This window comes from Salmo trutta, chromosome 22 (genome assembly GCF_901001165.1).
Source record: "Salmo trutta chromosome 22, fSalTru1.1, whole genome shotgun sequence".
Classification (NCBI taxonomy): Eukaryota; Metazoa; Chordata; class Actinopteri; order Salmoniformes; family Salmonidae; genus Salmo; species Salmo trutta.
The window spans coordinates 43,947,270-43,962,867 of record NC_042978.1 but is presented as its reverse complement, the minus strand read 5'-3'; the positions used below and the strand labels follow the sequence as shown (position 1 = coordinate 43,962,867).

Genomic DNA, 15,598 nt, shown 5'->3' with positions numbered 1-15,598 from the left:
TAGTGTCTATCCCAAAGTTAATGTTTGTCTACAGAGTTCCAGCCCCCAGGGAGCACTGAAGAGGACCTCTGTCCAGGGGGACTGACCCAAAATACTGGAATATTCAAAAATATTGATTTCAATCTATTGCAGTAGAATCACAGGAACTATCACAGTGTTCTTGTGAAAATGCTCAATATAAAAAGACTTTGGGTGGGTGAAGTGCCCACCCACACATGGACATGCAGTAATTGGACTGCTGTGTTATCACTCCTTGCAATGGGCATATTATTCTTTCCAAGACATTTTGTGTTGCTATAGCCTTTGCTTTGTATTATAAAAGGTTTCATTTTTGGTTGAATATAACCTCATTTATTTTGCCACGTATATATGTGCGCCACATGAAAAATATAATGCTATAAATCCCTAGAAAAATAAAGATATTGCTCAGCAGCAGAAGGACCTCAGATGGTGTCTACCAGGTTAACTAGCTACTACAGTATTTCAGCACAGCTGTGGAAAACAACATACAGTTACAGGCCCAGAACACTAGAGGGCCTGGTCACACCTTAAAGGGAAATTTCACACTGGCTCTGCCACAGTATATTGTCAGAACTATATGACCTGAAAGATACTCTGTGGTCTTCAGGCTACATCCAACCACCTGTAACCCCAAGCTCGTTCTATATGACCACCTGTAACCCCAAGCTCGTTCTATATGACCACCTGTAACCCCAAGCTCGTACTATATGACCACCTGTAACCCCAAGCTCGTTCTATATGACCACCTGTAACCCCAAGCTCGTTCTATATGACCACCTGTAACCCCAAGCTCGTACTATATGACCACCTGTAACCCCAAGCTCGTTCTATATGACCACCTGTAACCCCAAGCTCGTTCTATATGACCACCTGTAACCCCAAGCTCGTTCTATATGACCACCTGTAACCCCAAGCTCGTTCTATATGACCACCTGTAACCCCAAGCTCGTTCTATATGACCACCTGTAACCCCAAGCTCGTTCTATATGACCACCTGTAACCCCAAGCTCGTTCTATATGACCACCTGTAACCCCAAGCTCGTTCTATATGACCACCTGTAACCCCAAGCTCGTACTATATGACCACCTGTAACCCCAAGCTCGTTCTATATGACCACCTGTAACCCCAAGCTCGTTCTATATGACCACCTGTAACCCCAAGCTCGTTCTATATGACCACCTGTAACCCCAAGCTCGTTCTATATGACCACCTGTAACCCCAAGCTCGTTCTATATGACCACCTGTAACCCCAAGCTCATTCTATATGACCACCTGTAACCCCAAGCTCGTTCTATATGACCACCTGTAACCCCAAGCTCGTTCTATATGACCACCTGTAACCCCAAGCTCGTACTATATGACCACCTGTAACCCCAAGCTTGTTCTATATGACCACCTGTAACCCCAAGCTCGTTCTATATGACCACCTGTAACCCCAAGCTCGTTCTATATGACCACCTGTAACCCCAAGCTCGTTCTATATGACCACCTGTAACCCCAAGCTCGTTCTATATGACTACCTGTAACCCCAAGCTCGTTCTATATGACCACCTGTAACCCCAAGCTCGTTCTATATGACCACCTGTAACCCCAAGCTCGTTCTATATGACCACCTGTAACCCCAAGCTCGTTCTATATGACCACCTGTAACCCCAAGCTCGTTCTATATGACCACCTGTAACCCCAAGCTCGTTCTATATGACCACCTGTAACCCCAAGCTCGTACTATATGACCACCTGTAACCCCAAGCTCGTACTATATGACCACCTGTAACCCCAAGCTCGTTCTATATGACCACCTGTAACCCCAAGCTTGTTCTATATGACCACCTGTAACCCCAAGCTTGTTCTATATGACCACCTGTAACCCCAAGCTTGTTCGATATGACCACCTGTAACCCCAAGCTTGTTCTATATGACCACCTGTAACCCCAAGCTTGTTCGATATGACCACCTGTAACCCCAAGCTTGTTCTATATGACCACCTGTAACCCCAAGCTCGTTCTATATGACCACCTGTAACCCCAAGCTCGTTCTATATGACCACCTGTAACCCCAAGCTCGTTCTATATGACCACCTGTAACCCCAAGCTCGTTCTATATGACCACCTGTAACCCCAAGCTCGTACTATATGACCACCTGTAACCCCAAGCTCGTACTATATGACCACCTGTAACCCCAAGCTTGTTCTATATGACCACCTGTAACCCCAAGCTCGTTCTATATGACTACCTGTAACCCCAAGCTCGTTCTATATGACCACCTGTAACCCCAAGCTCGTTCTATATGACCACCTGTTACCCCAAGCTTGTTCTATATGACCACCTGTAACCCCAAGCTCGTTCTATATGACCACCTGTAACCCCAAGCTCGTTCTATATGACCACCTGTAACCCCAAGCTCGTTCTATATGACCACCTGTAACCCCAAGATCATTCTATATGACCACCTGTAACCCCAAGCTTGTTCTATATGACCACCTGTTACCCCAAGCTCGTTCTATATGACTACCTGTAACCCCAAGCTCGTTCTATATGACCACCTGTAACCCCAAGATCGTTCTATATGACCACCTGTAACCCCAAGCTCGTTCTATATGACCACCTGTAACCCCAAGATCGTTCTATATGACCACCTGTAACCCCAAGCTTGTTCTATATGACCACCTATAACCCCAAGCTCGTTCTATATGACTACCTGTAACCCCAAGCTCGTTCTATATATTAACAAACTTCCAGACCACGTCTTCAACCCCTTTCTCTTTTTACCTTTTCTCTTTGTAAAACTCAGGTAATCTGGAGTCCTTCCACAGTACCCTGCTGAAAAATACCCTCACTTGTCACCATAGCAACACCCAGGCGCTCCAGCAGGTATATTTCACTGGTCATCTCCCTCTCTAACTTTAAGCATCAGCTGTTAGAGAAGCTTACAGATCACTGTACCTATATACAGCAAATCTGTAAATAGCACACCCAACTACCTCATCCCCATATTGTTATTTATCCTCTTGCTCTATTGCACCCCAGTGTCTCTTCTTGCACATAATCATCTGCACATCTGTCACTCCAGTGTTAATGCGAAATTGTAATTATTTTGCCTCTATGGCCTATTTATTGCCTTACCTCCCTACTCTTCTACATTTGCACACACTGTACAAAGATTGTTCTATTGTGTAATTGACTGTACATTTGTTTATGTGTAAATCTGTGTTGTTGTTTTTGTCGCACTGCTTTGCTTTATCTTGGCCAGGTGGCAGTTGTAAATGAGAACTTGTTCTCAACTGGCCTACCTGGTTAAATAAAGGGGAAATTAATAAAAAAATATTAAAATAATTACAAATTGTAGTATGTTGAACTATACTGTATATACTATACTATTGTCTTTCCAGTGTGCTTCTGCTTAATGATGACTGAACCTAATATACAGGCAAAGAAGGATTTGGCTTGCTGGCCTAACAGCAGCCAAGAGAATGGTTGCCTTACAATGGCAAGCACCACACACACTGCCACGTCAGCAATTTCTTCATTCAAAGACATAGCTCAACTTGAACTGTCGATCTCTCAACTGCATGATGCAAAATCAGACAATATTGACAATTGGAATAAAACTCTTGACAGCTTAAAATCACTACTTTGACACTGTATGTACTCCAGTAAGGTCCTGTGGAGGGGAGTAGGTGGGAGGATGCATGCGTATTTGTGGAATGTCTGTTGGTTTGTGTCTTTTTGTCCTGTCAAACCCCCCCAAAAAGGAACAAAACAAATAAAAATAAATATATATACTATACTATACTTTACTTGTTCTTCCACTAGTGTTGCAATTATTGTTTTAGCTACATCATACACATACATATCAACAATATTCTAATATGCATACTGTAGGTTTAGAGCTAGCCTCATCTACCAGTGAGGTTAAAGCATGTGGCTGAGGATAGTTTAGAGCTAGCCTCATCTACCAGTGAGGTTAAAGCATGTGGCTGAGGACAGTTTAGAGCTAGCCTCATCTACCAGTGAGGTTAAAGCATGTGGCTGAGGATAGTTTAGAGCTAGCCTCATCTACCAGTGAGGTTAAAGCATGTGGCTGAGGATAGTTTAGAGCTAGCCTCATCTACCAGTGAGGTTAAAGCATGTGGCTGAGGATAGTTTAGAGCTAGCCTCATCTACCAGTGAGGTTAAAGCATGTGGCTGAGGATAGTTTAGAGCTAGCCTCATCTACCAGTGAGGTTAAAGCATGTGGCTGAGGATAGTTTAGAGCTAGCCTCATCTACCAGTGAGGTTAAAGCATGTGGCTGAGGATAGTTTAGAGCTAGCCTCATCTACCAGTGAGGTTAATGCATGTGGCTGAGGATAGTTTAGAGCTAGCCTCATCTACCAGTGAGGTTAAAGCATGTGGCTGAGGATAGTTTAGAGCTAGCCTCATCTACCAGTGAGGATAAAGCATGTGGCTGAGGATAGTTTAGAGCTAGCCTCATCTACCAGTGAGGTTAAAGCATGTGGCTGAGGATAGTTTAGAGCTAGCCTCATCTACCAGTGAGGTTAAAGCATGTGGCTGAGGATAGTTTAGAGCTAGCCTCATCTACCAGTGAGGTTAAAGCATGTGGCTGAGGATAGTTTAGAGCTAGCCTCATCTACCAGTGAGGTTAATGCATGTGGCTGAGGATAGTTTAGAGCTAGCCTCATCTACCAGTGAGGTTAAAGCATGTGGCTGAGGATAGTTTAGAGCTAGCCTCATCTACCAGTGAGGTTAAAGCATGTGGCTGAGGATAGTTTAGAGCTAGCCTCATCTACCAGTGAGGTTAAAGCATGTGGCTGAGGATAGTTTAGAGCTAGCCTCATCTACCAGTGAGGTTAAAGCATGTGGCTGAGGATAGTTTAGAGCTAGCCTCATCTACCAGTGAGGTTAAAGCATGTGGCTGAGGATAGTTTAGAGCTAGCCTCATCTACCAGTGAGGTTAAAGCATGTGGCTGAGGATAGTTTAGAGCTAGCCTCATCTACCAGTGAGGTTAAAGCATGTGGCTGAGGATAGTTTAGAGCTAGCCTCATCTACCAGTGAGGTTAAAGCATGTGGCTGAGGATAGTTTAGAGCTAGCCTCATCTACCAGTGAGGTTAAAGCATGTGGCTGAGGATAGTTTAGAGCTAGCCTCATCTACCAGTGAGGTTAAAGCATGTGGCTGAGGATAGTTTAGAGCTAGCCTCATCTACCAGTGAGGTTAAAGCATGTGGCTGAGGATAGTTTAGAGCTAGCCTCATCTACCAGTGAGGTTAAAGCATGTGGCTGAGGATAGTTTAGAGCTAGCCTCATCTACCAGTGAGGTTAAAGCATGTGGCTGAGGATAGTTTAGAGCTAGCCTCATCTACCAGTGAGGTTAAAGCATGTGGCTGAGGATAGTTTAGAGCTAGCCTCATCTACCAGTGAGGTTAAAGCATGTGGCTGAGGATAGTTTAGAGCTAGCCTCATCTACCAGTGAGGTTAAAGCATGTGGCTGAGGATAGTTTAGAGCTAGAAAGAGTTAGTTTGAATGCTGATAGGCTCCATTAAAACATTTATATGGTCATTGAATCACAAAAGATGTTGAACAACAAATACTGTACTTACACAACCCTTACATAAGTCTGGTTAACTGTCTATTGACATGGCCTTCAGAATGTTTGTTCCAGTAAGGCAAGATAACTGTTTCCCATAAAGCCATGTTTTCCAGGGGCAAAATGGGAAGGCCAAAATCAATTTCTACACCTCAGGAGCATGCCAGGGTTTAGCCCATATTACCTTACCAACTAAACAAAACATTAAACGTTTTCTTGCATATGAGAATTGAAAGTCAATATTCCTGCCTTAATGTTCAAGATTCACTCAGTGATGATGATGTAGTTCAAATACATGGCAAAGAACACCACAGGAATATTTTTAATAGATTTTGTCTGGCTGCTTCAATATTGTCAACAATACCTGATGACAATATTCCCAGATAACAATTAACTAAAGAGTAGATGAGTATATGTGAACCAGAGGCACTTTATTTGATGTTGGACAATCATGAAACCGTGAATCTGCAAATAATTGCAGCAAACAATTGACAGGGGTTATTCATTTACATGTTTCTCCAACAAGACAGGAGTCATCACTTTCCGTAAGCTGAGATCAATATGGGCAAAGAGGCAAAGTCATGACCCCATGTATACACTGCTGATGAAAACCAACACTACTTGGGCTAAGTCTACCATGACCAGCACACTTAACAGTGATATGATCCCCATGTGGTAAATGGAGGGTCTTTTTATTTTCCGTCCAATATGCTCATTGGATGTTCTGTGTGTTCATCAGCTGTTCATCCCAAACTGGATAAGGTTACAAGGGCCTCGGGTTCTGTCACATCCTGACAAGTGAAAAGGGTCATTTGCCATAGTAGAATGGTCAGGGCGTGGCAGGGGGGGGGGGGTTGTTTTGTGTGTTTTGTTTTTTTTTGGTTCTAGGGGATTTTGGTTCTAGTTTTCTATTTCTATGTTTCATTTTCCATGTTTGGCCGAATATGGTTTCCAATCAGAGGCAGGTGTTTTTCGTTGTCTCTGATTGGAAGCCATACTTAGGCAGCCTGTTTTCCTTTGGGTTTTGTGGGTGGTTGTTTTCCGTATAGTCGTTGTACATTACGGAACTGTTGTTTGTCGTTAGTTTATTTTTGTTTAAAACGTCTTGCATCTAGACGTTCCGCTAGCGGAACCCCGTTCCACCAGCGGAAGCCCTAGCCAACAGCCAATGGCGTCGCATGGCGCGAAATTCAAAAACCTCAAAAAATCTATAATTTCAATTTCTCAAACATTTGACTATTTTACACCATTTGAAAGACAAGACTCGTTAATCTAACCACATTGTCCGATTTCAAAAAGGCTTTACAGCGAAAGCAAAACATTAGATTATGTCAGGAGAGTACCCAGCCAGAAATAATCACACAGCCATTTTCAAAGCAAGCATATATGTCACAAAAACCCAAACCACAGCGAAATGCAGCACTAACCTTTGATGATCTTCATCAGATGACACTCCTAGGACATTATGTTATACACTACATGCATGTTTTGTTCAATCAAGTTCATATTTATATCAAAAACCAGCTTTTTACATTAGCATGTGATGTTCAGAACTAGCATACCCACCGAAAACTTCCGGTTAATTTACTAAATTACTCAGCATAAACATTCACAAAATACATAACAATTATTTTAAGAATTATAGATACAGAACTCCTTTATGCAATCGCGGTGTCAGATTTTAAAATATATTTTCGGCAAAAGCACATTTTGCAATATTCTGAGTACATAGCTCGGCCATCAAGGCTAGCTATTCAGACACTCGCCAACGTCGAGGCTCAGTAAACTCAGAATTACTATTACAAAAATTGGATTACCTTTGCTGTTCTTCGTCAGAATGCACTCCCAGGACTTCTACTTCAACAACAAATGTTGTTTTGGTTCCAAATAATCCATAGATATGTCCAAATAGCTCTGTTTTGTTCCTGCGTTTAGGTCACTATCCAAAGGGCGACGCGCGGGCGCATTTCGTGACAAAAAAGTTCAAAATGTTCCGTTACCGTACTTAGAAGCATGTCAAACGCTGTTTAAAATCAATTTTTATGCAATTTTTCTCGTAAAATAGCGATAATATTCCAACCGGACATTGTTGTATTCATTCAAATAGGGAAAGAAAAACATGGTGATCTCTCGTGACCGCGCATTTCCAGGCTGTGAGTCCTTAGAAAGACCACTCACAAACAGAGTTCCTGTACCTTGCCCAGAGACAGCAGACGCCCCAATCCACATTCTGGCGCCTTCAGAGAGCCAATAGAAGCCTTAGAAAGTGGCACATGCTACAGAAGAAACAGAAAATATCAGACAGGCCACTTCCTGCTTGTAATCTTCTCAGGTTTTTGGCTGCCATATGAGTTCTGTTATACTCACAGACACCATTCAAACAGTTTTCGATACTTTAGAGTGTTTTCTATCCAAATCTACTAATAATATGCATATTCTCGTTTCTAGGCAAGAGTAGTAACCAGTTTAAATCGGGTACGTCTTTTATCCGGCCGTGAAAATACTGCCCCCTATCCTAGACAGGTTTAAGTGTTCTATCAAAAATAACAGAAAATGCGCACTATACACGCTGCGCCTTGGTCTAATTCTTCCAACGCCTGTGACAGAACCACCCACCAAAAGAAGACCAAGGACCGTGGGAGGAGGAGCAGGACCGAGCACTATGGCTTGGAGTCATGGACCTGGGAGGAAATCCTGGATGGGGCAGGACTGTGGACAAGGCCGGGAGAGTATCGCCGCCTGCCGGAGGAGGACATAGAGGCAGCGAAGGCGGAACGGCGTTCCTCGAGGAACGACTGGAACGGCAGGAGGAGGCTGAGAGGCAGCCCCAAAAATGTTTTGGGGGGGGGCGTACGGGTAGTTTGGCTAGGTCAGGGGGAGCCCTGACCTAACTTCACGGGCGTACAGGAGAGAGCCGTGGAGCAAACCGGAACCAAGAAAGGAGTCAAGCGCTGAGTTCGACGCGAGATTCCGGGAAATGGTGCTGCGGAAAGGGCACTGCGGAGCGGGCGTGCAGAGAGGCGAGAAATGCATTACGGGGTAATGCGCACTATCTCGCCCATCCACACGCACAGTCCGGTGCGGTCAGTACGGGCTCCGCAGTGTTGCCGTGCTAGAGTTGGCACTCAGCCAGGAAGGAGTGTGCCTGCTCAGTGCATCTGGCCGCCAGTGCGTCTCCTCGGCCCAGTTTATCCGGCGCCTGCTCTACGCACGGCAGCCCTCATTCCCCAGCACAGCCCAGTTCGCCCTGTGCCAGCGCTCCGCCCGTGCCGGGCTACAGTGACCATCCAGCCAGGATGGAGTGTGCCAGCCCTGAGCTCCAGACCTCCGGTGCGCCTCCACGGCCCAGTGTGCCCTGTGCCTGCTCTGCGCACCCAGTCTCCTGCGCGTCTCCCCAGTCTGGTGAGACCGATTCCAGCTCCCCGTAGGAAGCCTCCAGCAATGATCAACGGTCCGAAGCCTCCAGACATAATCCATGTCATGAAGCCTCCAGTGATGATCCATGGCCCGGAGCCTGTAGGGTTAATCCATGGCACGAAGCCTCCAGGGATGATCCATGGCCCGGAGCCTGTAGGGATGATCCATGGCGCGGAACCTACGGCGACGCTCCTCAGCCCGGAGCCTCCAGCGACGCCTCTCAGCCCGGAGCCTCCAGTGACGCCTCTCAGCCCGGGGCCTCCAGCGACGCCTCTCAGCCCGGGGCCTCCAGCGACGGTCTGCAGCCCAGAGCCTTCAGCGACGGTCTGCAGCCAAGAGCCTTCTGCATTGGTCGGCTGCGCAGAACGGGGCCTATGCCCAGAGCCAGAGCCACCTCCGTAGCTAGAGGATTGGCGGAAGGGCTATGGTGTAGCAGGAACCGTCGTAGACAGTGGCGACCCTCCCTTCCCTCCCTTTAGGTTTGGGGTTGTTTTTGTGGGGTTTTTGTTTGAGGTGCTGTCGGGGTCTGCACCTTTGGGGGGGGTACTGTCACATCCTGACCAGTGAAAAGGGTCATTTGCCATAGTAGAATGGTCAGGGCGTGGCGGGGGGGTTTGATTTGTGTGTTTTGGATTTTTTGGTTCTAGGGGATTTTGGTTCTAGTTTTCTATTTCTATGTTTCATTTTCCATGTATGGCCGAGTATGGTTTCCAATCAGAGGCAGGTGTTTGTCGTTGTCTCTGATTGGAAGCCATACTTAGGCAGCCTGTTTTACTTTGGGTTTTGTGGGTGGTTGTTTTCCGTATAGTCGTTGTACCTTACGGAACTGTTGTTTGTCGTTAGTTTATTTTTGTTTAAGTGTTCTCTCAACAATTAAAGAAGATGAGCACTATACACGCTGCGCCTTGGTCTAATCCTTCCGATGCCTGTGACAGGTTCTGAAATGTGAAGATGGTACATGAATCAGTGTGTGAAAATGTCCTGAAGATCAGGTGGCATTGCAGTTGGGCCCCGTTCCAATTTTCTCCCTCACTCCAATCCCTAGGCCCTTATTATCTCCCCTGGCTAGTCAGAGATCACAGGAGGGCTTTGAAAGGGAATTGATCCCAACAATCCACCATGATCTGTGAATGGGAGTGAGCATGGGCATAGCATAGGGATGTGAGTGAGTGATTGGATATGAATCAGGCAAATGTTGTTTCAGAGATATAATTAACTCAGGCATGCCATCTCTCCAATCCAGATCTCACTAGGACACATCTTGTAGGATGAATGGCTATTAAGGGTGTAGTAAGACTGGCAGTCATAATGAACTGATTCTCTGTTTCTGTAACATTCTCTGGTACGACCCATCGTGTCTCCGTTAATGAGATGTGGAGGTGGTCCACAGAAATCCTTGGGCTCTAGGAAGACATGGGTGAGGTCATAGAAGTACTAGTGATGAAATGTACCAAGCTGCTTTCATTCCCAGCAAGAATAGCAAACTGTCCAGAAAACTTTCCTACCCTTTCCAAAATGCTTTATTTTGCTTAATTTTGTGTGTGAGATGGAAATAATTGTAAATCTACTTTAAACAATAAATAACTTGTTTGTGTTGCATTATTTTCCCAATGTCTTAAATGAATACAAATACAATTTACAGTCACAAATTGGAAAGGAGTGACTCCATTGTCCATTGGTTGAGCAGACAACCTCTGGTTCCCCATTCAGAACGTGTCTGGGTTGCTGCACTCAAACTGTAGCCTGTGTCCATACTTCATGGTGCTGTTGTTTTGGAGAACTCCTAACACATTCACATTATTAATCATCAGAGTTGTGGACTTAAGTCACATGACTTGGACTCGAGTTTAACTTGAGTCACACATTTGATGACTTGATACCCCACTTAAAGGAAAATAAAATAACTTGAGACTTGATTTGGACTTGGAGCCTCAAGACTCATGTTTGACTTGAAATTATCTGGTCAGGTTTTAAAACATTTTTTGTCACTTACTTTGTGTCACAGAGTCTACGTGGGTTACTCTACTACACGCAGCCAGAGACAGTAGCCTTAGCATCGTCCTTGCAACAATAACCTGCAACAGATTAGCTCGTGAAACGCACACTCAGCACTCTGATTGGATAAGCAAACTGTCAATCAACATATGTGGGGTGAGCTAGCGAACAGATCGCTGATATGCTGTACAGATATTGGATCAGGTGCAACGCAAACGTCAAATTGCAGGGAGAGAGGATTGCCATAATAACTTAATATGCAGCTCCAAAAATGGTTTGGTGATCAAGAATATTAACTGTTGCATTGCAAGCTCATCAGCAATGGGGACCTGATTACTAGCATAGACCTACTGGGCTTCTTGTATGTAACAATTGCTTGAAATGCTAATTTACCTGTGAAGCTTGCATTTTTAATTTGTTTTGAAAATGAATTATTACTGTGGCAAGGCTCTTCACATCCGCTCTCAAAACTCCCGCCAGTGGAGAGTTTTTTTATTTCTCTTGTTGAAATGTTTACTGTTGCTTTCACATGTTTAAATGAGCGGCTAGATGTTCTTTACCATTTGGCCTTCAGATTTGCCACCAATGCTCCTTATAGGACACATCACTGCACTCTATACTCCTCTGTAAACTGGTCATCTCTGTATACCCGTCGCAAGACCCACTGGTTGATGCTTATTTATAAAACCCTCTTAGGCCTCACTCCCCCCTATCTGAGATATCTACTGCAGCCCTCATCCTCCACATAAAACACCCTTTCTGCCAGTCACATTCTGTTTAAGGTCCCGAAAGCACACACATCCTTGGGTCTCTCGTCTTCTCAGTTCGCTGCAGCTAGCGACTGGAACGAGCTGCAACAAACACTCAAACTGGACAGTTTTATCTCAATCTCTTAATTCAAAGACTCAATCACGGACACTATTACTGACAGTTGTGGCTGCTTTGCTTGATGTATTGGGGTCTTTACCTTCTTGCCCTTTGAGTTGTTGTCTGTGCCCATAAATGCTTGTACCATGTTTTGTGCTGCTACCATGTTGTGTTGCTACCATGCTGTGTTGTCATGTGTTGCTGCCTTGCTGTGTTGTTGTCTTAGGTCTCTCTTTATGTAGTGTTGTGTTCTCTCTCTTGTCGTGATGTGTGTTTTGTCCTATATTTATATTATCGTTTTTTTTATCCCCCGTCCCCACAGGAGGCCTTTTGCCTTTTGGTAGGCCATCATTGTAAATAATAATTTCTTCTATACTGACTTACCTATTTAAATAAAGGTAAAAAAAAAACAAAAAAAAAACAATGCATTGGCCCTATGTGGTAAATCTCTAATCCATCTGATACTACAATAATTGCTAGCGGTTCATCATTCTATTCCCCTACAGTTTATTGCAACTCGTAGATATTTCTGTTCCATGTTTGATAGGCCTATGTAGACAGTTCTGTTCCATGTTTGATAGGCCTATGTAGACAGTTTTGTTTCATGTTTGATAGGCCTATGTAGACAGTTCTGTTCCATGTTTGATAGGCCTATATAGACAGTTCTGGTTCATGTTTGATAGGCCTATGTAGACAGTTCTGAATCATGTTTGATAGGCCTATGTAGACAGTTCTGTTCCATGTTTGATAGGTCTATGTAGACAGTTCTGTTCCATGTTTGATAGGCCTATGTAGACAGTTCTGTTTCATGTTTGATAGGCTTATGTAGACAGTTCTGTTTCATGTTTGATAGGCCTATGTAGACAGTTCTGTTCCATGTTTGATAGGCCTACGATACATTTCCATTTAGACAACGTTTTGTTACCCTGCTCTGAGTGGGTGCTCATGACTGTACTGTATAACACCATCATCATCTGGCAGACCGCTCACAACCTCCCGACCATCTGTAGCCTCGGGGACACAACTCCCCACTACGGAGAAAGATCACATTGCAGGATGTTGTACAGTCTAGCTAGTCTATAACGTCATGAGTGGCCCACAAACATCCTTGGGCTCAAAGAATAAAGGTTGTAGAAATGATCACTTTGGAAATGTCACTGCCACCACAGAACCTTCATTTGTTTTCCAGAACAACAGGAATATAGCTTAGATAGGGGGCAGTATTTTCACGGCCGGATAAAAAACGTACCCGATTTAATCTGGTTACTACTCCTGCCCAGAAATTAGAATATGCATATAATTAGTAGATTTGGATAGAAAACACTCTACAGTTTCTAAAACTATTTGAATGGTGTCTGTGAGTATAACAGAACTCATATGGCAGGCCAAAACCTGACAAGATTCCATACAGGAAGTGCCCTGTCTGACAATTTGTTGTCCTTCTGTAGCATCTCTATCAAAAATACAGCATCTGTGCTGTAACGTGACATTTTCTAAGGCTTCCATTGGCTCTCAGAAGGCGCCAGAAAGTGGAATGGGGTGTCTGCAGTCTCGGGCGAAGAACAGCAGGAGAATTTGTGAGTGGTCAGGCTGGGAACAGTGACACTGGAGATGCGCGTCCACGAGACTACTCCATTTTTTTCTTTCAGCCATTGAATGAATACAACGTTGCCCGGTTAGAATATTAGCGCTATTTTACGAGAAACATAGCATCAAAATTGATTTTAAACAGCGTTTGACATGCTTCTAAGTACGGTAATTGAATATTTAGCATTTTTTTGTCACGAAATGCACTCGCGCGTCACCCTTCGGATAGTGACCTGAACGCATAAACAAAACGGAGCTATTTGAATATAACTATGGATTATTTGTAAACAAAACAACATTTGTTGTTGAAGTAGAAGTCCTAGGAGTGCATTCTGACGAAGAACAGCAAAGGTAATCCAATTTTTCTTATAGTAATTCTGAGTTTGGTGAGCCCCAGACTTGGTGGGTGTCAAAATAGCTAGCCTTGATGGCCGGGCTATGTACTCAGAATATTACAAAATGTGCTTTCGCCAAAAAGCTATTTTAAAATCTGACACCGCGATTGCATAAAGGAGTTCTGTATCTATAATTCTTAAAATAATTGTTATGTTTTTTGTGAACGTTTATCATGAGTAATTTAGTAAATTCACCGGAAGTTTGCGGTGGGTATGCTAGTTCTGAACATCACATGCTAATGTAAAAAGCTGGTTTTTGATATAAATATGAACTCTATTGAACAAAACATGCATGTATTGTATAACATAATGTCCTAGGAGTGTCATCTGATGAAGATCATCAAAGGATAGTGCTGCATTTACCTGTGGTTTTGGTTTTTGTGACATATATGCTTGCTTTGAAAATGGCTGTGTGATTATTTTTGGCAGGGTACTCTCCTGACATAATCTAATGTTTTGTTTTCGCTGTAAAGCCTTTTTGAAATCGGACAATGTGGTTAGATTAACGAGAGTCTTGTCTTTAAAATGTAAATGTATGTAAAATAGTAATATGTTTGAGAAATTGAAGTTATAGCATTTTTTAGGTATTTGTATTTCGCGCCACGCTCTACCATTGGATATTGGTGAGGCATTGCGCTAGCGGAACATCGGTCCCTATAAGGTAAAAAAAAAAAAAAAAAATGTCCTGTCTTACACCAACTGGCTTTATCAATGTATTCACATTGCATAACATTATGTAGCTATTTGAAAGGGTATAAAACAATGTAGCCAGTTGCAATTTGCAAAAAGCCATCAACCTACAAACGTTCTCATTTAAACCCAGATTTTTACATGAATGAAAGACACGTTCCATCTCAATTTATTGTATTCCTTTGAAGCTATTGTCGTGTCTTTGGGTACCATTAAACTGAAGATACGTTTATCAATTAGCTCCCTGTAATTATTATCACGCGATTAAACTGATTAATCGTTTAACTGTAATTAACTAGGAGATCGGGGCACCAAGGAGAATATTCAGATTACAAAGCTATAATTTTCCTAATATAACTTTCCTGTACTATAATATTCTATTATAGTATAGGCCGATTATCTTCTAGTTTCAATGGTGTATTTTACCTCACGTTAGTCTCATTCCAAACGTCGTAAATTGTTGTATCTGCACGAACCCAGTCTTTACTAAAATCATCCATACATCAATTGTCTTAAAATCATTTATTTACTACACTAAGTAATTAACAGAAAACATACAAACAGTAATTATCGTCACACAGGATTGGTAGGGGAATGGGCCCTACTGGCTAACAAGCATGGCTGGTCTGTTAGACAATGGGTCATAAAACGGTAAGCTGAGAAGTTACACAGAGTTCATTAATATTAACAATTGACAATTGAAGGCTCACTCATTCGGGAACAAATGCAATATCAATATATATTTACGCTCATGTGTCGTCGGGATTCTTGTTGGAGAGTTTTGTTCTGATGGAGAGTTTGTCAGCGTTCTCTCTCTCTCTCTCTCGGTTAGAATGGATCGTTCAGAGTGACATTCATGAATGTCGTCATAGAATGGATGTGGTTGGTCTTCGCGTTCGATGATATAATTTACTTAGCTGCAGACTAATAATTAATATCAAAGACTTGTTCTTATTCTGTCGGTCTCGATAGTAAAAGTTAACCACGTGGTATAGTTCACTTTCAGTAGAGTACTTGGCTGGTCAAACCTCTGGGCCAAA

The 15,598-nt window shown here is 43.3% G+C and overlaps 1 protein-coding gene and 1 long non-coding RNA gene across 3 annotated transcripts in view; one reads left to right on the top strand and one right to left on the bottom strand.

Moving 5' to 3' along the window:
- The window catches only part of LOC115158776 (uncharacterized), a 95,762-nt gene extending 91,320 nt beyond the window's left edge, over positions 1 to 4,442 (top strand). The window contains exon 4 of the long non-coding RNA XR_003868733.1: positions 3,905 to 4,442. This is a non-coding gene — a long non-coding RNA (uncharacterized LOC115158776). The remainder of the gene's footprint in view (positions 1 to 3,904) is intronic.
- LOC115158772 (coagulation factor XIII B chain) overlaps positions 1 to 15,598 on the bottom strand; it is a 59,158-nt gene that overhangs the window by 12,100 nt on the left and 31,460 nt on the right. The window lies entirely within an intron of this gene.